Source organism: Cydia amplana, chromosome 18, assembly GCF_948474715.1.
Source record: "Cydia amplana chromosome 18, ilCydAmpl1.1, whole genome shotgun sequence".
NCBI classification, from domain to species: Eukaryota; Metazoa; Arthropoda; class Insecta; order Lepidoptera; family Tortricidae; genus Cydia; species Cydia amplana.
The window spans coordinates 13137520-13161013 of NC_086086.1; the positions used below are offsets into that span (position 1 = coordinate 13137520).

Below are 23494 nucleotides of genomic sequence, written 5' to 3' on the forward strand. Positions count from 1 at the left end.
CGTAAATGTTTATGATGGATTCAGGTTCAGAATCGTTTGGAGTTATTTGTAGTTCTTTTCATTTCATTTGTAGTTACCAAACAACGCCACAAAATTCGTTTCGATTTCACTATGAGAGCTTTTCCCATGACAATTCAATAATATTTGAATAACTTGGAAAATCGTAAACGTTTATGATGGATTCTGGTTCAGAATCGTTTGTAGTTATTTGTAGTTCTTTTCATTTCATTTGTAGTTGCCAAACAACCCCACAAAAATCGATTCGATTTCACTACGATAGTTTTCTCATGACAATTCAATAATATGTGAAAAATTTGGAAAATCGTAAACGTTTATGATGGATTCTGGTTCAGAATCGTTTGTAGTTATTTGTAGTTCTTTTCATTTCATTTGTAGTTGCGAAACAACCCCACAAAAATCGATTCGATTTTACTACGAGAGGTTTTCTCATGACAATTCAATAATATTTGTAAAACTGAGAAAACCGTAAACGTTTATGATGGATTCAGGTTCAGAATAGTTTGTAGTTATTTGTAGTTCTTTTCATTTCATTTGTAGTTGCCAAACAACCCCACAAAATTCGATTCGATTTCACTATGAGAGCTTTTCCCATGACAATTCAATAATATTAGAAAAACATGGAAAATCGTAAACGTTTATGATGGATTCTGGTTCAGAATCGTTTGTAGTTATTTGTAGTTCTTTTCATTTCATTTGTAGTTGCCAAGCAACCCCACAAAAATTGATTCGATTTCACTACGATAGTTTTCTTATGACAATTTGATAATATGTAAAAAATTTGGAAAATCGTAAATGTTTATGATGGATTCTGGTTCAGAATCGTTTGTAGTTATTTGTAGTTCTTTTCGTTTCAATTGTAGTTGCCAAACAACCCCACAAATTTGAATTGTATTCTAGTGCTAAAGCTTTCTTATGACAATTCAATAATATTAGAAAAACTTGGAAACTTCGTAACTTTTATGATTGATTCCGGTATAGAATCGGTTGTTAATGAATTTAGTATTTTCTTTTCCTTTATAAAAGCAAAATAACGGGAGAAAAAATAATTTCACTACGAGAGCGCGTTGATGTCTTTCACAAGGAATTGGCTAAGTTAGGAAAAAACTTGATCAATCCTACAATTTCCTCGTTGATTATTGTTCAGAATCGTTTGTAGTTATTTGTAGTTCTTTTCATTTCATTTGTAGTTGCCAAACTACCCCACAAAAATCGATTCAATTTTACTGCGAGAGCTTTACTCATGACACTTCAATAATATTTGAAAAACTTGGAAAATCGTAAACGTTTATGATGGATTCAGGTTCAGAATCGTTTGTAGTTATTTGTAGTTCTTTTCATTTCATTTATAGTTACCAAACAACGCCACAAAATACGTTTCGCTTTCACTATGAGAGCATTTCCCATGACAATTCAATAATATTTGAAAAACTTGGAAAATCGTAAACGTTTATGATGGATTCTGGTTCAGAATCGTTTGTAGTTATTTGTAGTTCTTTTCATTTCATTTGTAGTTGCCAAACAACCCCACAAAAATAGATTCGATTTCACTACGATAGTTTTCTCATGACAATTCAATAATATGTGAAAAATTTGGAAAATCGTAAACGTTTATGATGGATTCTGGTTCAGAATCGTTTGTAGTTATTTGTAGTTCTTTTTATTTCATTTGTAGTTGCCAAACAACCCCAAAAAAATCGATTCGATTTCACTACGAGAGCTTTTCTCATGACAATTCAATAATATTTGAAAAACTTGGAAAATCGTTGACGTTTATGATGTATTCCGGTTCAGAATCGTTTGTAGTTATTTGTAGTTCTTTTCATTTCATTTGTAGTTGCCAAACAACCCCACAAAAATTGATTCCATTTCACTACGATAGTTTTCTTATGACAATTCGATAATATGTGAAAAATTTGAAAAATCGTAAATGTTTATGATGGATTCAGGTTCAGAATCGTTTGGAGTTATTTGTAGTTCTTTTCATTTCATTTGTAGTTACCAAACAACGCCACAAAATTCGTTTCGATTTCACTATGAGAGCTTTTCCCATGACAATTCAATAATATTTGAATAACTTGGAAAATCGTAAACGTTTATGATGGATTCTGGTTCAGAATCGTTTGTAGTTATTTGTAGTTCTTTTCATTTCATTTGTAGTTGCCAAACAACCCCACAAAAATCGATTCGATTTCACTACGATAGTTTTCTCATGACAATTCAATAATATGTGAAAAATTTGGAAAATCGTAAACGTTTATGATGGATTCTGGTTCAGAATCGTTTGTAGTTATTTGTAGTTCTTTTCATTTCATTTGTAGTTGCGAAACAACCCCACAAAAATCGATTCGATTTTACTACGAGAGGTTTTCTCATGACAATTCAATAATATTTGTAAAACTGAGAAAACCGTAAACGTTTATGATGGATTCAGGTTCAGAATAGTTTGTAGTTATTTGTAGTTCTTTTCATTTCATTTGTAGTTGCCAAACAACCCCACAAAATTCGATTCGATTTCACTATGAGAGCTTTTCCCATGACAATTCAATAATATTAGAAAAACATGGAAAATCGTAAACGTTAATGATGGATTCTGGTTCAGAATCGTTTGTAGTTATTTGTAGTTCTTTTCATTTCATTTGTAGTTGCCAAACAACCCCACAAAAATCGATTCGATTTTACTACGAGAGGTTTTCTCATGACAATTCAATAATATTTGAAAAACTTGGAAAATCGTTAAAGTTTATGATGGATTCTGGTTCGGAATCGTTTGTAGTTATTTGTAGTTCTTTTCGTTTCATTTGTAGTTGTCAAACAACCCAAAAAAAATCGATTCGATTTCACTACGAGAGCTTTACTCGTGACAATTCAATAATATTTGAAAAACTTGGAAAATTGTTAACGTTTATGATGGATTCTGGTTCAGAATCGTTTGTAGTTATTTGTAGTTCTTTTCATTTCATTTGTAGTTGCGAAACAACCCCACAAAAATCGATTCGATTTTACTACGAGAGGTTTTCTCATGACAATTCAATAATATTTGAAAAACTGAGAAAACCGTAAACGTTTATGATGGATTCAGGTTCAGAATAGTTTGTATTTATTTGTAGTTCTTTTCATTTCATTTGTAGTTGCCAAACAACCCCACAAAATTCGATTCGATTTCACTATGAGAGCTTTTCCCATGACAATTCAATAATATTAGAAAAACATGGAAAATCGTAAACGTTTATGATGGATTCTGGTTCAGAATCGTTTGTAGTTATTTGTAGTTCTTTTCATTTCATTTGTAGTTGCCAAAAAACCCTACAAAAATCGATTCCATTGCACTACGAGAGCTTTTCTCATGACAATTCTATAATATGTGAAAATTTTGATAAATTGTAAATGTTTATGATGGATTCTGGTTCAGAATCGTTTGTAGTTATTTGTAGTTCTTTTCATTTCATTTGTAGTTGCCAAACAACCCCAAAAAAATCGATTCGATTTCACTACGAGAGCTTTTCTCATGACAATTCAATAATATTTGAAAAACTTAGAAAATCGTTGACGTTTATGATGTATTCCGGTTCAGAATCGTTTGTAGTTATTTGTAGTTCTTTTCATTTCATTTGTAGTCGCCAAACAACCCCACAAAATTCGATTCGATTTCACTATGAGAGCTTTTCTCATGACAATTCAATAATATGTGAAAAACTTGGAAAATCGTAAACGTTTATGATGGATTCCGGTTCAGAATCGTTTGTAGTTATTTGTAGTTCTTTTCATTTCATTTGTAGTTGCCAAACAACCCCACAAAAATTGATTCGATTTCACTACGATAGTTTTATTATGACAATTTGATAATATGTAAAAAATTTGGAAAATCGTAAATGTTTATGATGGATTCTGGTTCAGAATCGTTTGTAGTTATTTGTAGTTCTTTTCGTTTCAATTGTAGTTGCCAAACAACCCCACAAATTTGAATTGTATTCTAGTGCTAAAGCTTTCTTATGACAATTCAATAATATTAGAAAAACTTGGAAACTTCGTAACTTTTATGATTGATTCCGGTATAGAATCGGTTGTTAATGAATTTAGTATTTTCTTTTCCTTTATAAAAGCAAAATAACGGGAGAAAAAATAATTTCACTACGAGAGCGCGTTGATGTCTTTCACAAGGAATTGGCTAAGTTAGGAAAAAACTTGATCAATCCTACAATTTCCTCGTTGATTATTGTTCAGAATCGTTTGTAGTTATTTGTAGTTCTTTTCATTTCATTTATAGTTACCAAACAACGCCACAAAATTCGTTTCGATTTCACTATGAGAGCTTTTCCCATGACAATTCAATAATATTTGAAAAACTTGGAAAATCGTAAACGTTTATGATGGATTCTGGTTCAGAATCGTTTGTAGTTATTTGTAGTTCTTTTCATTTCATTTGTAGTTGCCAAACAACCCCACAAAAATCGATTCGATTTCACTACGATAGTTTTCTCATGACAATTCAATAATATGTGAAAAATTTGGAAAATCGTAAACGTTTATGATGGATTCTGGTTCAGAATCGTTTGTAGTTATTTGTAGTTCTTTTCGTTTCATTTGTAGTTGTCAAGCAACCCAAAAAAAATCGATTCGATTTCACTACGAGAGCTTTTCCTGTGACAATTCAATAATATTTGAAAAACTTGGAAAATCGTTAACGTTTATGATGGATTCTGGTTAAGAATCGTTTGTAGTTATTTGTAGTTCTTTTAGTTTCATTTGTAGTTGTCAAACAATCCAAAAAAAAATTGATTCGATTGCACTACGAGAGCTTTTCTCATGACAATTCTATAAAATGTGAAAATTTTGATAAATCGTAAATGTTTATGATGGATTCTGGTTCAGAATCGTTTGTAGTTATTTGTAGTTCTTTTTATTTCATTTGTAGTTGCCAAACAACCCCAAAAAAATCGATTCGATTTCACTACGAGAGCTTTTCTCATGACAATTCAATAATATTTGAAAAACTTGAATTGTCATGAGAAAACTATCGTAGTGAAATCGAATCGATTTTTGTGGGGTTGTTTGGCAACTACAAATGAAATGAAAAGAACTACAAATAACTACAAACGATTCTGAACCAGAATCCATCATAAACGTTTACGATTTTCCAAGTTATTCAAATATTATTGAATTGTCATGGGAAAAGCTCTCATAGTGAAATCGAAACGAATTTTGTGGCGTTGTTTGGTAACTACAAATGAAATGAAAAGAACTACAAATAACTACAAACGATTCTGAACCTGAATCCATCATAAACATTTACGATTTTTCAAATTTTTCACATATTATCGAATTGTCATAAGAAAACTATCGTAGTGAAATGGAATCAATTTTTGTGGGGTTTTTTGGCAACTACAAATGAAACGAAAAGAACTACAAATAACTACAAACGATTCTGAACCGGAATACATCATAAACGTCAACGATTTTCCAAGTTTTTCAAATATTATTGAATTGTCATGAGAAAAGCTCTCGTAGTGAAATCGAATCGATTTTTTTGGGGTTGTTTGGCAACTACAAATGAAATAAAAAGAACTACAAATAACTACAAACGATTCTGAACCAGAATCCATCATAAACATTTACGATTTATCAAAATTTTCACATATTATAGAATTGTCATGAGAAAAGCTCTCGTAGTGCAATCGAATCAATTTTTTTTTGGGTTGTTTGACAACTACAAATGAAACGAAAAGAACTACAAATAACTACAAACGATTCTGAACCAGAATCCATCATAAACGTTTACGATTTTCCAAATTTTTCACATATTATTGAATTGTCATGAGAAAACAATCGTAGTGAAATCGAATCGATTTTTGTGGGGTTGTTTGGCAACTACAAATGAAATGAAAAGAACTACAAATAACTACAAACGATTTTGAACCAGAATCCATCATAAACGTTTACGATTTTCCAAGTTTTTCAAATATTATTGAATTGTCATGGGAAAAGCTCTCATAGTGAAATCGAAACGAATTTTGTGGCGTTGTTTGGTAAGTATAAATGAAATGAAAAGAACTACAAATAACTACAAACGATTCTGAACCTGAATCCATCATAAACGTTTACGATTTTCCAAGTTTTTCAAATATTATTGAAGTGTCATGAGAAAAGCTCTCGCAGTAAAATCGAATCGATTTTTGTGGGGTAGTTTGGCAACTACAAATGAAATGAAAAGAACTACAAATAACTACAAACGATTCTGAACAATAATCAACGAGGAAATTGTAGGATTGATCAAGTTTTTTCCTAACTTAGCCAATTCCTTGTGAAAGACATCAACGCGCTCTCGTAGTGAAATTATTTTTTCTCCCGTTATTTTGCTTTTATAAAGGAAAAGAAAATACTAAATTCATTAACAAACGATTCTATACCAGAATCAATCATAAAAGTGACGAAGTTTCCAAGTTTTTCTAATATTATTGAATTGTCATGAGAAAAGCTCTCATAGTAAAATCGAATCGATTTTTGTGGGGTTGTTTGGCAACTACAAATGAAATGAAAGGAACTACAAATAACTACAAACGATTCTGAACCAGAATCCATCATAAACATTTACGATTTTCCAAATTTTTCACATATTATTGAATTGTCATGAGAAAACTATCGTAGTGAAATCGAATCAATTTTTTTGGGGTTGTTTGGCAACTACAAATGAAATGAAAACAACTACAAATAACTACACACTATTCTGAACCAGAATCCATCATAAACGTTTATGATTTTCCAAGTTTTTCACATATTATTGAATTGTCATGAGAAAAGGTCTCATAGTGAAATCGAATTGAATTTTGTGGGGTTGTTTGGCAACTACAAATGAAATGAAAAGAACTACAAATAACTACAAACGATTCTGAACCGGAATACATCATAAACGTTAACGATTTTCCAAGTTTTTCAAATATTATTGAATTGTCATGAGAAAAGCTCTCGTGGTAAAATCGAATCGATTTTTGTGGGGTTGTTTGGCAACTACAAATGAAATGAAAAGAACTACAAATAACTACAAACGATTCTGAACCAGAATCCATCATTAACGTTTACGATTTTCCATGTTTTTCTAATATTATTGAATTGTCATGGGAAAAGCTCTCATAGTGAAATCGAATCGAATTTTGTGGGGTTGTTTGGCAACTACAAATGAAATGAAAAGAACTACAAATAACTACAAACTATTCTGAACCTGAATCCATCATAAACGTTTACGGTTTTCTCAGTTTTTCAAATATTATTGAATTGTCATGAGAAAACCTCTCGTAGTAAAATCGAATCGATTTTTGTGGGGTTGTTTGGCAACTACAAATGAAATGAAAACAACTACAAATAACTACAAACCATTCTGAACCGGAGTACATCATAAATGTTTAGGATGTTCCAAGTTTTTCACATATTATTGAATTGTCATGAGAAAAGCTCTCATAGTGAAATCGAATCGATTTTTGTTGGGTTGGTTGGCAACTATAAATGAATAGAAAAGAACTACAAATAACTACAAACGATTCTGAACCAGAATCCGTCATAAACGTTTATGATTTTCCAAGTTTTTCTAATATTATTGAATTGTCATGAGAAAAGCTCTCATAGTGAAATCGAATCGAATTTTGTGGGGTTGTTTAACGACTACAAATGAAATGAAAAGAACTACAAATAACTACAAACGATTCTGAACCGGAATACATCATAAACGTCAACGATTTTCCAAGTTTTTCAAATATTATTGAATTGTCATGAGAAAACTATCGTAGTGAAATCGAATCAATTTTTGTGGGGTTGTTTCGCAACTACAAATGAAATGAAATGTACTACAAATAACTACACACTATTCTGAACCGGAATCCATCATAAACGTTTACGATTTTCCAAGTTTTTCAAATATTATTGAATTGTCATGAGAAAAGCTCTCATAGTAAAATCGAATCGATTTTTGTGGGGTTGTTTGGCAACTACAAATGAAATGAAAGGAACTACAAATAACTACAAACGATTCTGAACCAGAATCCATCATAAACATTTACGATTTTCCAAATTTTTCACATATTATTGAATTGTCATGAGAAAACTATCGCAGTGAAATCGAATCAATTTTTGTGGGGTTGTTTCGCAACTACAAATGAAATGAAAAGAACTACAAATAACTACAAACGATTCTGAACCAGAATCCATCATAAATATTTACGATTTTCCAAGTTTTTCACATATTATTGAATTGTCATGAGAAAAGCTCTCATAGTGAAATCGAATTGAATTTTGTGGGGTTGTTTGGCAACTACAAATGAAATGAAAAGAACTACAAATAACTACAAACGATTCTGAACCGGAATACATCATAAACGTTAACGATTTTCCAAGTTTTTCAAATATTATTGAATTGTCATGAGAAAAGCTCTCGTGGTAAAATCGAATCGATTTTTGTGGGGTTGTTTGGCAACTACAAATGAAATGAAAAGAAGTACAAATAACTACAAACGATTCTGAACCAGAATCCATCATTAACGTTTACGATTTTCCATGTTTTTCTAATATTATTGAATTGTCATGGGAAAAGCTCTCATAGTGAAATCGAATCGAATTTTGTGGGGTTGTTTGGCAACTACAAATGAAATGAAAAGAACTACAAATAACTACAAACTATTCTGAACCTGAATCCATCATAAACGTTTACGGTTTTCTCAGTTTTTCAAATATTATTGAATTGTCATGAGAAAACCTCTCGTAGTAAAATCGAATCGATTTTTGTGGGGTTGTTTGGCAACTACAAATGAAATGAAAAGAACTACAAATAACTACAAACCATTCTGAACCGGAATACATCATAAATGTTTAGGATTTTCCAAGTTTTTCACATATTATTGAATTGTCATGAGAAAAGCTCTCATAGTGAAATCGAATCGATTTTTGTTGGGTTGGTTGGCAACTATAAATGAATAGAAAAGAACTACAAATAACTACAAACGATTCTGAACCAGAATCCGTCATAAACGTTTATGATTTTCCAAGTTTTTCTAATATTATTGAATTGTCATGAGAAAAGCTCTCATAGTGAAATCGAATCGAATTTTGTGGGGTTGTTTAACGACTACAAATGAAATGAAAAGAACTACAAATAACTACAAACGATTCTGAACCGGAATACATCATAAACGTCAACGATTTTCCAAGTTTTTCAAATATTATTGAATTGTCATGAGAAAACTATCGTAGTGAAATCGAATCAATTTTTGTGGGGTTGTTTCGCAACTACAAATGAAATAAAAAGAACTACAAATAACTACACACTATTCTGAACCGGAATCCATCATAAACGTTTACGATTTTCCAAGTTTTTCAAATATTATTTAATTGTCATGAGAAAAGCTCTCATAGTAAAATCGAATCGATTTTTGTGGGGTTGTTTGGCAACTACAAATGAAATGAAAGGAACTACAAATAACTACAAACGATTCTGAACCAGAATCCATCATAAACATTTACGATTTTCCAAATTTTTCACATATTATTGAATTGTCATGAGAAAACTATCGTAGTGAAATCGAATCAATTTTTTTGGGGTTGTTTGGCAACTACAAATGAAATGAAAACAACTACAAGTAACTACACACTATTCTGAACCAGAATCCATCATAAACTTTTATGATTTTCCAAGTTTTTCACATATTATTGAATTGTCATGAGAAAAGCTCTCATAGTGAAATCGAATTGAATTTTGTGGGGTTGTTTGGCAACTACAAATGAAATGAAAAGAACTACAAATAACTACAAACGATTCTGAACCGGAATACATCATAAACGTTAACGAATTTCCAAGTTTTTCAAATATTATTGAATTGTCATGAGAAAAGCTCTCGTGGTAAAATCGAATCGATTTTTGTGGGGTTGTTTGGCAACTACAAATGAAATGAAAAGAACTACAAATAACTACAAACGATTGTGAACAAGAATTAATCATAAACGTGTACGATTTTCCAAGTTATTCAAATATTATTGAATTGTCATGAGAAGAGCTCTCATAGTGAAATCGAATCGATTTTTGTGGGGTTGTTTGGCAACTACAAATGAAATAAAAAGAACTACAAATAACTCCAAACGATTCTGAACCAGAATCCATCATAAACGTTTACGATTTTCCAAGTTTTTCAAATATTATTAAATTGTCCTGAAAAAGCTCTCTTAGTTAAATTAAAACAAAGTTTAGTCGTTTAATTTGGCAACAACTAATGAAATTAAAAGATTTACAAATAACTACAAACAGTATAAACGATTTTACCCATAATCAATCAACACAGTGTGGGATTTATCAAGTTTTATCATACTTAGGGTCAGTTGCAGCATTCACACTTGACAGACTGTTCAACGTCACTTAGTAGTGATGGTGTGTAATTACCATTATATTATAACTTAGAGAACACTTTAAGGGTGACTGACGGTTTGGTACAACGGACCGTTTGTCCTTTTCTTGTAAAAGACATAAACGCGCTCTCGTGTTTAATTTCACCAAAAAGCTCTTTATCGGGAAAAGACATCAACGGGCTCATAAGGCTTTTTTTTATTTTTTTTATTTTTTGGAGATAATTGGCTACTACAAATAAAAATAAAAGAACTACAATCAACTACAAACGATTCTAAGCCAGGATCAACAATTAAAGCATAAGATTTCAAAAGTGGGGTGCTGGGATTTTTCTCACCCCCATAACTTTTTTTTGGGGCAACTACAAATAAAATCCTTTTAACTACAAACAACTACAAACAAAATACTATAAGAAAAAAAATATAAATAAAAAATTGGTCAAGGTCGGGTGCCAAGTTCACATAGGTGTATTCTCACCCAGCGATAAGGTTAATGTGGAGGTACTCTCATATTTGGAAAGCAAGTGGTTCACTTCTTCTACTCTACCGACCATTTGTGAGTGGAGTTCGTGTATAAATGGTACTGAAATTAAACTCTTACCTCGTTATTCATAAACGTCTGCTAAGTTAATCAGCGGATGCTCATCGTTTGTCCCTCTCTATAGTATAACGACAGATAGGGACAAACGACGATCATCAACTGATTAAGTTAGCAGCCGTTTATGAATGACGCCATTAGACCGTACAATCGAAAGAATTAACGACGAAAGAACTTGTAGATTGTAGACGGTCTTCCATTATAGGCGAACTTATCCCCGTTAATCTTACCTCCAGTTCAAGTGGCAAGTTGACCCTAGTTAACTGCAGAATTGTTAACCGTCGGTATCCCTATAAAGTGACAGTATGAGAGTATAAATAAGTTGGCTTATGTATATGGCTGAGAGTGATCACTAAATCACAGATCGAGCCCAGACCGTATTCCTCATATACCTACCGTCACTTATTTCTACTCATGTGCCCTAATATCTCCAGAAGTGAACCAAATATTTCACATTCGTCTGTTTCTTCCCTGTCTTCCTCAGTCTGCAGCCAGAGTCTGTCACTCTTTTCATTAGGTACCTATATTTCCGTACCATCTAAAATCATATTTTTGTGTAATTTGTCACCGATGTCGTCATCTGGCAATTAGTGCACTTATGTAGATAGAGTTCAAGTGTTCAAGTGTTTTACGTTAAAAACATTATTGCAGTATCTGAACTAATTACATAGATACCTAGGTATTATCGCGAGTCATTTTGCAATAACACGTGTACCTGTCTTTGTTTAACTCTTTAATGAACCAAATTGTAAAAATATTTACAACTCAAGCCTCGTTGCCAGATTGCCACTTCATATTTAATCCTCAAAATTCTGCATCAGAAAAATACAAAAAACTGATTTTATTCACTGGTAATTTTTGCTTTCCAATATTTCACTGTGGTATAACGGATAAATCTTTCTCTGTCTTACTGTATGTTTTTGATAATAGTGAACATTGGATTACTGCAGCTGCTCAAAACCGATTTTTTTTCATATCCTTGTAAACTGTATCGTACCATACGAATTACGCAATCTTGACACAAAGGGATACAATCCTATTGTTATTTTAGGCGTTGTCTAATAATAGAGGCTATGGCTATTGTCACAGGGCGGACACGCCATACATCAAAAATCATTTGCGTTTATATTTGTGCACGGCACGTCTGTACACGCGTCATTGTGTATGTGTGGGTAAGTCGCTTTACTGAGAGCACGCCAGAAGTCCGCCAGATTCATGTCGCGGGGCGAGGTAATACGAGTCAGGGCGGGGCGGTGCGTGGCCGTTCTGTATGATAATACTATTACTTATTCTGTGCTGTTGTTAACTAGTTAACTACACTAAAACGAATGCATTTGCAAAAACATCGGCTTCGTGAGAAAGAAGAGTGTAATCACCTTAACAACACTCACACGTGAATTATTGCAATAAATATAACAAAACATAATTAAGTAAGTACCCAATAAATGTTTGATAAATAGTCGTATGAATAGTCGTAATACTCTAAGTATCGAAATAAAATATCTGTGCAAGTATGCCAGAAAAACAATTATTTGCATAATAAGACAAGACTCGAGCCATTATGAAGATAAGCCAGTACCTAAACCTAACAGAGGTCTTTATAAAATTTAAATACCTCTATGACTCATACATACCATACACGTCTAAATAAGGTAGTCACGATAATTTGTTAGTATGTATGTTGCTTATTTTATGTGACGTCGGGTTGGACCTGATTAACCCGGTTGTGTCATTTTTTCGTGACGTTCATTTCGTGACCAATGCTCCTACGGGAATTACGGGATTTTGATAAAGTTTTTTTATTGATATAATGTATATACAACTGCAAGTTTTTAGCATCTATGGCGCATGGCAAGTATAAAAGGTCAAAGGCCATGTCCAATTACAGTAAAATCCGCTTCATACGGTCATAATACGCTATCTTACACCGGTCCCTGCAACTTTAGGCCTGTTTTCATACATTTTTTCACGGTTAATACGACTCACATCCCGCTTAATACACCATTTATAATTATATATTATTTATCCGTCCCGTTACGCACCATCTGCACGTTTGTGTTTCTGACATAACCGTCGTATTGTTATGCAATCCGCCGTTAGCCAACATTTTTTAATGTGTTTATTACCAACCTTAGGTTTTTTGTTTCGTCTAATGTCTTTTGTCGGGTCCTTATGTGCGTGAGAATGCGATGCCATCTGCTTGACCGTTATGGACCACAGAGTGCAAGCTATCGCTCCCAGATTTATTTACAGTCAGTTACTCCACGACTTTCTAGTTGAGCCTATCGTTAGTGTTCCTAGATTATTTAACCGCGTGTGAACTTATACCTACCTACACTTAGATTTCATTCGCTCATTATCACCGTTATTATAGTTCACGTTTAATACGATTTCCCGTTTAAGACGCTTTTTTTGCTAGGTCCCCTCAGACTACTGTAATTTAATTTGCTTTTATTTTTGCACTTGGGTGTCCCTAGGTTGTTAATGTTAATAAGTGACAATGTTAATAATTGGATTAAGCCTAATTAGGTGCTTAATTCGTAAAACGTTGGACGAGTGAGTCAATAATTACACAGACATATGAAATATTCGTGCGTGATACGAATTTGTGCTTTCCGTTTCAAACCGTTGGGTTGATAATCCAACAACAACAAAAATGTCAGGCATTGTCAGCGCCATCTATTACTAAAGCTGATATTATAGGCGCGAATTAGTATTCAATGATCCATGGGTATCAGAAATGTAGAGCATTTTTGGTGAATTATCAACATAGCAACGCAATAGTTGACTTTCCATCTTTCCAAAGAAGGTTTAGAAAATAATGCAATATTTGACAAACATAGAGTCAAGTGAAGTGAAACATGCGACCGGAGATTTATAAACATCTAGAGCTGACTATAATGAAGGTGAGTGCCCCAGACTATCATGCCTAACTGCAAAAATAAGTGAAAATAGACATAATAACAAGGAACGTGTCAAAGTTGTAAAACGCGTTTTAGTATCGATGAGACACGTCTATTAACCTAGTGTAGAATTGCAGTGTGAATTCTCTAATTTTATTGACATAGTGTATTTATTACAAGGCTCGGAACCGGTTTTTGTTTTTCATACAAAAAATACCGGTATTATTTCGTTCTTTGGTTTATTATGTCATTTTTAATAAGAAAATCTAATAATACGATGTTGTTACCTAAATACATGATCTAGTCCTACGTAAAGAGCATAAAATAATTAAAAATACTCGGCTATTTTGGGTTTAAAAAGAAAACAGGTTCCGAGCCCTGATTTATCAGTTATGCCTGCAAAAGAGACGTTTTATTTAATTTTAATACATAGTAAAACTCCAACGCTGCGCTGTCATATAGAGATGGCGGGAGACATTAGCCACATTTTGAGGGATCGGTCAGCTTGACACAAACAGCTGACAGTGACACCCCATAGATAACTGTCAACTTCTCTAAAAAATTATATCTCTTAGTAAAATCCTTGTGCGAAACAGTTTGTCGGTCCATTCACAGTTCTGACAGACAGATGTGACGTTTTAACGACATAAATCATGTTCAATGAATTATAATGTTCATTTGATTAGCATTGTAGAATAATATATATGTAATTATGGAACAGTGCAATTTAAATGTGCCGTAGCGCAGGTATGTTGCAACAAAGATAAAAATTATACATAGGTAATTGACTTAACGGAAGACTTACAACCCAAATGACTTTACCTGCGTGCGAGTTCGAGCAAAAACTACACTTGAACAGATTTAAACCATCTTCCTCCTCGGGATAAAATTATAATGGCATTCTAAATAAAGCAGGTAACCTCAAATGTCTCCAAGTTAATAATGAAGCGTAAAAGGCAAACAATACAACAGTAAATGCAAAACAATACTTACAGTACAATGCTTCACTAATTCATCAATATTCCGTGACCCAGAACACTAGAGAACTAGGAACAGAGTCACTGTTCCACAGATATTCACAATAAAGTTAAAACACGTGTTCACAAACTGTTAGTATGTGATGTTTCTCTTAAACACAGTTCAAGAATTCGGGAGCGTTTGGCAAATTTGAATTTCGAATTTAATAGTTTTGATGCGCACGACCGGCCGGCATCTGCTTCGTTTGCGTGTGGCGCTGTGGCATAACCGCTGCGCGCGCAGCGCATTGGCTATGGAAGCCCGCCGGCGCGCATGCAACTCTAATTGCGTACCGAGCGCGGGTGATTTTACGGATTTGACGTACCAGCGTAACATCAACCATTATATCATAAAAAACAGAGCGCAATCGCAAAGCGCTTATACTGGTTTTTCTACGCGTTTGACTTGGAATAATACAAACAGTGAAATGTCATATTTATCACGCCACCGGCGCACGCTTTCCAAACGAATTGAGGTTATGCTTTACTCGAATTACAATGCTACTGTTTCTACGGTCGGACTTTTTGCGCGTGTGCGCAGGCAGCAATGGACGGTGCATAGTCTGCGATTGAAAAAGGAATGCACCACATGGTCTTGAAACTTAGCAAGTGCGTTGATAAGCCCTTTTTAGGGTCCTGTATTTAGTGTTGGCTTATCTAAAAATTAAAAAAGATTTAAACATATAATTATTATGTTCCATTTTTTCGCATTGTTAGGTGATTTTTCACCTTATTTCCTCTACGTTTATTATAGTTAGGTATGTAGTTATATTATGTTATTTACCGGCTTATTTTCAATTTCTATAATACAATAATATGGGCGTTATTCATAAACGTGCTACAAGCATCAGTAGTTTGTTTTAATCTGTCTGTAATAAATTAGGGATAAAACATAAATTAATTAATCATTATGCTTGATACGTGTAAAGTTTTATGAACAGTAATTTAGTAAGTATGTAAATATGTATAAAATTTTACACGGTCACGCTTCGTGAGTGTTGTGCCATTTAGGGTCCTAGCTAAATTGGTTGCTCAATACTTACGCTATGTGTACAATTTTGCACCAGGGTCTCGAAGGGGAAGCAAGAATAAATACCGTGTTTAATAATAAACAGACGTATATTTATCCTACAACTAACAATCTTCACACGAATTCTCCAAAGTATTACAAAAAAAAAGTTTAACATCTTATACAACTACGTTGAACCATAGAGAAATAAAGACAAGAGTGCTCACTCCATACATCAGTTTAGACTATTAATTTCAGTGTCTACATCTAGCATCGAGTAGCGGAACTATCAGTACTGCTACTTGACAACAGATGTAGCACCGACCGGAAAGTCTTATCTCAACAGCATAAGACTTTCCGGTCGGTGCTACATCTATTGTCAAGTAGCAGTACTGATAGTTCCGCTACTCGATGCTAGATGCTAATAGTCTTTTTGGTACTAAAACTGATGTATGGAGTGAGCACTCTATGTATTTTTTTCTCTATGGTTGAACTAACGTTCGCTAGTTTGACGGAGGTAACAGCGCCATCTATCGGGACATTGGGTAAACCAGCTCCGATATGCGTTTCGTACACTATGGAATATCTAATTTGGCTAAAAACCTAAATAGCTCAACGATCACCTCGGTTACGTGACTTACGTGACTGTACTTATTTACGGAACCCCTCAGCGTAACTTTGGTTCTCACTTACCACATTTTCTAATGAAGGAGACCGGGTAATAATAATGAGGTTCACACGGTACGTTTTTGCCGTTTTGGTCGTGACAGCTGCATAATTATTTAACAGGCATGTCTCTGCAGTGTACTTACATCTTTATAATAATGTTTATATTGTTTACTAGCTTTTGCCCGCGACTTCGTCTGCGTGGATTTAGTAATTTGGGTAGCTTATTTTTTATCCAATCTGCTTTTTATCGATTCCCCGTACAAATTTCCACCCCCCTTTTCACCCCCGGATAACTTCTGGGATAAAAACTACCCTATGTCCTTCCCCGGGACTCAAACTATCTCTATACCAAATTTCAACAAAATCGGTTCAGCGGTTTAAGCGTGAAGACTGAAGAGGTAACAGACAGACAGACAGACACACTTTCGCATGTATAATATTAGTATGGAAGTATGGATTAATATGGATTTGGGTTATCAAACGTCCCTATTAATTTGATAATTGCAAAAGTTTACATGCGGATTCTTACAGGTAAGTAGGTAAATAATATTGCTTGATTGGAATGATGAACTGACTTTTTTGTGATATAGGTGGCAAACAAGCAGACAAATCGCCTGACGGTTAGCGATTACCTACAATACCAGAGGGGTTGTAAGTGCATTGCCGTCATTATCACTCTTCCAAATGAGTGCGATAGAGTCAGACGAAACGTTCGTTTTTCTGCGAACGATTGTCAACAAGGCTGGGCGGGTTAGGCCCACAGGGCGCGTAGCCAACGTGCCAATCGTTTACGATCCGTAGCGTAGTAATCTCTCTCTATCACTCTTCCATATTAGTGCGACAGATACAGTTGCCTTTCGTTCGCTGCGGAGCGTAAAGGATTGGCATGTTGGCTAGGCACCCTGTGCAGTTGGGCAGCGTTGTTGTGTCCTCTAGGTTTTATCGATCGTTGACCATTCGAGTATTGCATCGATGGCAAAAGCGATAGCGATAACCGTGGCGATGAGATTATGAAAAATAAACACGCGCCACTTATTTTGTTATTGTCACAACACATACCTCGAAAAAGGATATTGAAATGAAATGAAATCTTTTATTTCAAGCAACTAGTGGCCCATACATAAATACCTTAAAACTAACATACCTACATACATAATTATATTACTATAAAAACCGGCCAAGTGCGAGTCGGACTCGCGCATGGAGGGTTCCGCACCATCAACAAAAAATAGAGCAAAACAAGCAAAAAAACGGTCACCCATCCAAGTACTGACCCCGCCCGACGTTGCTTAACTTCGGTCAAAAATCACGTTTGTTGTATGGGAGCCCCACTTAAATCTTTATTTTATTCTGTTTTTAGTGCTTGTTGTTATAGCGGCAACAGAAATACATCATCTGTGAAAATTTCAACTGTCTAGCTATCACGGTTCGTGAGATACAGCCTGGTGACAGACGGACGGACGGACGGACGGACAGCGGAGTCTTAGTAATAGGGTCCCGTTTTTACCGTTTGGGTACGGAACCCTAATAAAATAAAAACTAAACACTAAAGATCACATTATGATTGCGATGCATTACGCAACCCCGCAGTATCAGGGAGCCGGCCGCGGAACCGCCGAAACTTGACACCCTTCGGCCACTCCTCCTTGGTGAATAGAAGGTCGCAAGATGTTCAGTCGGAGCCAAACCGATATCGATATTGTCGGATATGAATATTGTAGAGCCAGCATAACACAGTTGTTGGCAGTTGTCAGCAACAGAAGTTGTTAAGCTGGCCAGGTGGTCAAAATGATATTGACGCGACTTTATTGTTAAGAGAATAAGAGCGTGTCAAGGTAATTTTGAACACCTCTACCGGCTAAGCAACGTTTGCTGCTGACTATACAATCATGTTTAATACGATTTCCTACGTAGATGTACATTTTTTACCGGTCCCTACATCTATATAAATAAACCTGACGTTTTTCATTAATTTATTATTGTTACAATACATGTGCCTTCATACTAATTTATTATAGCGCTTAAATATTGTTATATTGTAATCGATTAATTAAATATGACCTACGAATGACATTTGTTTCACAATTTTTATTTTCGTACATTGTACTAAAAACCAAATGAAACTGATGTGTATTCTAATTGTTATAATGTGTAACGACTTTGACCCGGATTTGTAAAAGTGGTATTGATATGTCAGTGTCATAACACTCATAACTGACATTTCTTCAACCTCACTTTTGAACGTTACTTTTTACACTGGAAGATCATTACCAGATCAAATTCATAACCGCTTATTACGATCAGAATACGCTGTGGTCTTATCAGAATTCGACCCGTAGTATGAGATATGAGATACCTACAGGCGAAGATAAGGTTAGTATCATTAATGTTTCATAATGTTTTGGATTTATGAGTCAGTCTGAATGTATGTCAACCTATATCGTCTAGCACGGATGTGATAGAGTCGTATTAAGATACGTTAAATATTATACCAATTTGTTTTCAACATTAGTGTATCATCGCACACGCACACTTGTGCACATAATTCTATCATTAAATTTGTGTTTCGTAGCCAGGGACCGTTACCGGTATAACTAAAAATCAAAATATCTCATACCTTTCACAATATTTGTTTGATATTATTGAATATAGTATTTAGGTAAGCATAAAGTTTGATTTGATCACATTAGCTAAATTAAGAGGCAACAGGAGTGGTCATTTCTCCATATAAACGTACTCAACTGTTTCCTCCGTGGGTTTTGAAGCTAGAGCAATGATTTTTTCAACACAGATTAATATTGTCAATATCTATTAACTCACTCTTATTATAGACGGGTCTAACGCGAAATTTATTCAATTACCTTTATATACCGACGTTTCGACACAGGAGATAGGACAGGAGGATAGGGAGGATGGATTCAACTTATCGCCAACATGGGAACCAGTGATACAGAAGTTAAAGCCAAAGGATCTATCTTCAGACGTGTGCGTGGATATTGTGAGTGTTGCGTGTCGGACTATTGACAATAATTAACATTATGTGTAGTGGGTGGTTTGAAAATGTGATGTCTACCCCAAACTTTTTCATACACTTTTCGTCGGGTAGTTGCACAAGTCTCTGTTTTGACATTTTGCTGAGACTTTAGTTGGCCGCGACCATGACCAGTGAAACCTGTGTCGAAACGTCGGTATATAAAGGTAATTGAATAAATTTCGCGTTAGACCCGTCTATAAATGTGAGTTAATATGTGTTCAAAACGCGAAGGTTTTAAATATTATATTGTCAATATCTTTTTTGATTTTTTTGATATTTTCGTTTATTAAGGCGCTAGAGCCCTTCAAAAATGGCCAAAATGGCCTAATTGACTATGCCGCAATGAGAGGCGTGGTATTCAAAACTGATATCAATTAGCCAAAAAAGCAAAACGGTCTGACACAGATAATTTCATAATCATTTACATTTCCAAATTTGGTTACGATTGGTTAAGTTTTGGAGGAGGAAACTAGTCGAGTACGAAACCTCGATTTTTGAGATTTTTACGCAGGATTTTTCGCCTTGTCCTTATCGCACTAGTTTTAGGAGCCGCTCCGTTAGCGAGACGGGTATATTTACCTAAAATATTTAAATCTCAGCTCCTGTTTCGTCTTAAGTGCATATACGCATTGACATAGATATCTAGGGACTGGCTTTACGGGCAATAATAATGAGGCATGACAGGGGCCAGCACAGCGGTGTGAAACCGCTACAACGCGATTGGTTGATGAGTTCGCATCACGCGCGCGATTGGTTGACGAGTTCGCATTACGCGCGCTGTTGGTCGCAACTGGTTGCGTTAGACTGCACGATTGGCTGGAATTCGTGAGTAACACCGCTGGACTAGTACCATTTTTAATGCGCCATTAGCCCGTCCTTAGATATTATACGTCAATGCCTTGCCAAGCAAAATGAAATTTTATTTTGTCAACACAAAGTACAAATTAGAATGGAACAGGAGACCTTTTTATAGGTCTCTGGGCGGTTAGAGGTTAACACATCATACTAGAAAATATGTCCCATATCTATTTATCCATTATTTGCACGCATATTTTTACACTTGACTGTACGATGGTCATTACGTGTACGAATTGCGGCCTAGCCAAGGTGACAATCGCTTGCGCTTCGCCATCGAATCGCTTTGTGTGTCTCTATCACTCTTCCATATTAGGGCGACAGTGACAGTTGCGTTTCGTTCGCTACGTAGCGTTAGCGATTGGCATGTTGTCTACGGGGCCAGCCGGTCTAGCCAAGCTGACAATCGCTATCGCTTCGACATCGAAACGCTTTGTGTCTCTCTATCACACTTCCGTATTAGTGAGACAGTGACAGTTGCGTTTCGATCGCTACGGAGCGTAAGTGATTGGCGCGTTGGCTACGCGGGCAGTTCAGAAACAAATGCAATCGGAAACTTCTCATATTTTTGCATGGCAAACAAAAACTTTGATTTAAGTAAGTATTTAGTGTTAGTGTAAGGCCTGAGTGGACGCTCGAGTTGGGCGTGCAGCGGGGCGGGGCGTGCGGCGTGCATGTTAAACAAATGCAAGCGTATAGGAGCGGCCTTAGTGCACGCTGCGCACATCACGCATGAGCCCGACGCCACGCTGCACGCCCCGCCGAACGCTCCGCTTCGAGCGTCCTTACACTTAAAGTTTCCTGGAATTTTCCAGAACTTTTCAATTTTTTTGTAAAATATGCGCAACTTGCGCATGTGTACTCATCGGCATGTAAATCCGACCGCTCCGTGTTTTTATTCGGCTGTTGCCTTGTGTGATTGATTGGTCCGATTGTCGGTTGTGTTTACCGACAACAACCATTCTTTAGCCGGGTCTGCGCTAACTATACATATTGGTAAATAATGTAAATATCATAGATGGTAGGATCCTAATAGATGTGGTATACTATACGCGTGAGGGACAAAACATAGGCAATAAGACACTATGATTGGTCGATTTTTTTGTTGCCCACCATAATCCATACTACTTTATGGTGGGGAATAATAAAAAATGGAAGACTGTGACAAGGACAAACAATAATAGCGCTTTCGCTGCTACTCCAACTGAAAGATGCATAAGACTATCCCGTTCGGTCATTTCCCCCACCCCCTCATGCCTGATCCAATTAAAATACTAGATTCATCATCACTACATAGTATAAAACAAAGTCGCTTCCCTGTCTGTCTGTTTGTCTGTATGCTTAGATCTTTAAAACTACGCAACGGATTTTGATGCGGTTTTTTTAATAGATAGAGTGATCATTTGTTAACCCGTGCGAAGCCGGGGCGGGTCGCTAGTTGTAAATATACAAAGAAATTAGAGCCAGTAGAGTCGGACCAAGCTAACTCTGCATGGCATTTGCAATGACAATGTGACGTTTATAATGACACTCCCTCATTGTGTTTTATTTAAATTAAATTTTAGCTCTTTGTATTACAATTTACAGAAAACTCACCTTCTCAATCGGTGCTGTGACAGCTATTTTTCACTGACCACCAATTTTAAAGTTTTTTAATGACCATCGACAATCATAGAGATTAGTGTTTGCCAGTGGGTTAAGAAAAGGTAGGTTCGCAGTACAGTTTGGGCCAGGACTGTCATTTCAAACATAGACGGAGTCATACTGTCTTTGCCTTACGCTAGTACTTGCACCCAACAGAAAGGGATTATACTTACTTTTCTTTGTTCTTACTTACTGATAAGTTGTGTTTGCTACTACAAGAGTTAGACCAAGATAAGTCTGCAACGATTTTGATAGCACACGCAGTGCCAGTGTTATTTATTACGTCATAATTTCATAGTTATGTTATTTTTGAAGTTTGACGTTTAAAATAACACTTGCACTGTGTCATGTATGTGATATAAAAATCGTCGCAGACTTATCTTGGTCTAACTTTAGGTATTTATTTTTTATTATCGATTGACACTTGCGATTCTCCGCGTCAGCGACAGTTTGAAAGATATCGCGTTTTGTCTACTATTCTATTTTTAACGTAGGTATTTATACTGTTATTTTTGTTAGGATAGGTCGGTTTGTACCCGATTTGGTAACAGTAAGAGATTACGGGCTAGGATTATTTGAATCTCTAAAAGGTCAAATTGGAGTGGCGTAGGAGGGATTGTGATTAACATTGCTGTGATGGATAGAAAATGTTTTTTATTTTATGCTGATCTCTGATATTTATAAATCTACCGTTTAACTAATTCAGTTGTGTCTGTGTGTGTACCTATGTGTAGTCAGTTTTGTGAGAAATTATTATGGTCAGCTAGGGACTGGGGCCCTCTTTCAACCCAATTTAAACAAATAAAGTTTTTAAATAAAGGTTTTTAATACTACGTCGGTGGCAAACAAGCATGCGGCCCGCCTGATGGTAAGCGGTCATCGTATCCTATGGACGCCTGCAGCTACAGCGGTATTTAATGGGCGTTGCCGACCCTAACACTCCGCACCCTCGTTGAGCTCTGGCAACCTTTTCGTTGTAGGTAAGTAATTGACTCGAAGGCAAATTTTGCGAGTACTTAGTACTTTTTTTTAATTTTCAAAGTTTGTTCAGCAATTAGTTCATAGCATTTGCCTTTTAGCTGCCTCCTCACTAGTTCAAAGAGAAAATTTAAAGACGCCTGCAAAAATCGATTAGCAATTCCTTTGAGATGAATGTTTGCTTTAATTTTGTGCGTGAAGGAAATTAGAAGAATAATTAATTAGATTCCGTTATCTTATTATCAGGGTTCTCATGGTTAGTGAAGTGTGTAAAACGTGCTGCTAAATTTGAGAAAATCTTTTTTTATTTCGGATCTAGTACGAATACGAATGTCATGCGTAAGTATAAAAGAGAAGAGGATTGGTGCAATCAAGTTTATTTTTTTATTATTA

At 35.2% G+C, this 23494-nt stretch overlaps 1 protein-coding gene across 1 annotated transcript in view; it reads right to left on the reverse strand.

Moving 5' to 3' along the window:
* LOC134656515 (solute carrier family 22 member 1-like) overlaps window positions 1-14905 on the reverse strand; it is a 57279-nt gene extending 42374 nt beyond the window's left edge. The window contains exon 1 of the mRNA XM_063512076.1: window positions 14890-14905. The gene's annotated coding sequence lies outside the window, so the exon portion shown is untranslated. The remainder of the gene's footprint in view (window positions 1-14889) is intronic.
* Between the last annotated feature and the right edge of the window lie 8589 nt (window positions 14906-23494).